This window comes from Vigna radiata, unplaced genomic scaffold (genome assembly GCF_000741045.1).
Source record: "Vigna radiata var. radiata cultivar VC1973A unplaced genomic scaffold, Vradiata_ver6 scaffold_179, whole genome shotgun sequence".
Classification (NCBI taxonomy): domain Eukaryota; kingdom Viridiplantae; phylum Streptophyta; class Magnoliopsida; order Fabales; family Fabaceae; genus Vigna; species Vigna radiata.
In genome coordinates this window covers 407,156-409,891 of record NW_014542553.1, presented here as the reverse complement: position 1 = coordinate 409,891, position 2,736 = coordinate 407,156, and positions in this window count along the sequence as shown.

The window sequence follows — 2,736 nt, the reverse complement described above, 5'->3', positions numbered from 1 at the left end:
ACATATTTTCCTCCCGATCACATCACCGGTGCAACCGATCATATCACCGGTGTGACCGATGATATGTTAACATATTCCCATCACGTCCATACACATAAGTCCCCCGAGCCCCAAGCGTTTTCAGTACGCGAAGGGGTTGCATACGTCATTTCCCGCCAATTGGGAATTTGAAACTTGGAACCATATGAGCCACATGATGAATAGTGTTTGAATGGCTCAGATGTGCTGTGAGGGTTTGTGCCTTGAAATCTGAAACGCCACATCATCTAGACCGTTAGATGCGTCCTTCGTGAACGGTTACGATGCGCTACCAAAACCGCTTTTTTCGGCTATAAATAGGGGTGTGGTCCCTTGGCATTTGTCTGCTTCTGAGATTTGCTGCTAGCGCCCCCCGATCAGTTAACTCGTCAGCTCGGTCGTCTGTCCAGGTACATGTCTCTATCATCTCAGTCATCTAGTAGGTCTAGGAGGGAAGGGCGGGGGTATGATGATGAAGGGGAGAGTACTTCGTCATCAAGTAGTTCTTCTTCGACTACTTCGTCCCGCTCGTCCGGTGACGAAGTAGCTTTTAACTATGACAACTCTCGCATGTGGACTTCTGTCCTTCCCCCACCCGTAGTGCGGGGGTATGATTGGGCACCCCATGAGGTTAAGAGTTATGCCCCGTACTTTATATCTACTGCATCTATTAGGCACTTGCTAGAAAAGATAAATGTGTTAGCCACTGTTAGGGATATTGATGATTATACCTTTGTTGTCTGCCGAACGAATGAAAGAGCCTGTCATGGTCGGGAAGGTTATACCCTTGACTTTTTCTATGTATATATCGCGTTGTTTCGTGATCTAGGAGTTAGGTTACCCTTTTCAGAGTTTCAGATGGGAGTGTTGAGGGAATTGAATATTTGTCCCGTTCAGCTTCACCCGAACGGGTGGGCTATGATGCAAGCCTTTAGCGTATTATGTGCTGGTTTAGTACTTACACCAACTCCCAAATCATTCCTCTACTTCTTCCGCGCCTTACCCAACCCTAACCGATCTTGGGTATCTTTGATTCCGGCCAAAGATAAACAATTGTTTGCTCCCTTTAATTCTTCTTATAAGGAATTCAAGTCTAACTTTTGTAAAGTGGCTATCCGAGACTCCGGTCGGCCTAAATATTTTTTCAATGACGGCCAACCAAAATTCCCTTTATACTGGACCGAACACCCCAACCGAATCGATTCCTGGCCTAAGACAGATATGACCGAAGCTGAGCTGGACGTCATAAGCCAAGTTGACCTGTTACCAAGAAAAACCTCCTCGCGTAGACTAATTGAACTGATCGGGACAGATGACGACACTTTAAGATCTAAAGTGTTCGGTAAGTTCCTGCACCATTACTGCTGCCGAACGGTAATTATTAACTAGTCTAAATTGTCTTTTGTGTTGCAGATTGTTTTAGTGGGATGGAACAACATGAAGCCTTCGCCCGTTTGATGGCCAGAAAAAAGAAGTTGACAAAAATTGGTGAGGGTACCTCCTCGGCCTCCCCTGCTGGATCGGTAGGCGGAGCGTCTCCGGTTGTGAATCTTGAAGCGAATGAGGATGTGAAGGTGGTTCAACCTCCTTCCAAGAGAACGAAACAAAAAAGGAAAACTACAGAAAAAACTCCTTCTCCCTCAAAGAAACAAAAAATCAAGGGTCCTTTACTGACCGGTCCCTTAGACCCAAATGTGCATGTAGCCGACCGGGTTCAGTTCAACCTGAGTCCTGAAGAACGAGCCCCCTTTAAAAATATGACTCCAAGTGAGGCGTACAACATGGGATATGAGCTGATAATGCGTGCAGGCGTATGTATGAATTATGCTGCTGGTACCACCAAACCTTTATTGGTGGTGGAATTGGAAGCTGCCAACCAGCAAGTGGCTGACCTGAAGAAAGACAACGCGTCTCTGACCGCTCGGGTGGAAGAAATAACCAAGGCTGCGGAGGACGCCAGAATTAAAGCTAAAACTGCCCTGGATGCCTCCCAAAAGAAAGTGGCTTCTTTGCAGTCTTCGGTTGACACTCTGCAAGTCAACTATGATAAGGCTAAGTCCGACTATGCTGAATTACTGAAGGAAAAACTTAGTGCTGTTGCTGAACGAGACATGTTGCTGAAAGAAAAATCAGCCCTTGAGGATCAAGTATGCCAGGAACGTGAACTTGGCTTTCAACAAGGTATAGGGCAGTGTCACTATTTTTACAACACTCCCCTCGAGGATCCAAACTTTGACATCATGAAGCTATTTGTGGATGGGAAGTTGGTTGACCTTGGCGGTTCAATTTCACCCACAGCTGAGGAAACATCTCCCACTGCTACACCTGTTAATGCTACGCCACCGTCATGAAAATTAGATAATGCAACCGAATGTACTTACTATCTTTGTGATGAACTTTGTTTACGATTGCTTTGATCACACTTTGTACGTTTTGTGTTCGGTGTTTAGTACTTTCCGTTTGGTAGTTGCACAACTACGTACACCGTTTGTATTTGCATGAGAATTTGATTTGTGTTGCCTTATGATTCTGGTGTTTGCGTCGCTCTAGAATTGATTAGCTAACGAACTTGATACTTAGAATTTAAGTATCTAATCTTCAAACTGATCACCCTTGCATATCACCCGATCGGAAATCAAATTTCTGATTTCCAAACACTGAAGTTAATTTTCTAACTTCAAACCGATCACCCTTGCGTATCACCCGATCGGAAATCAA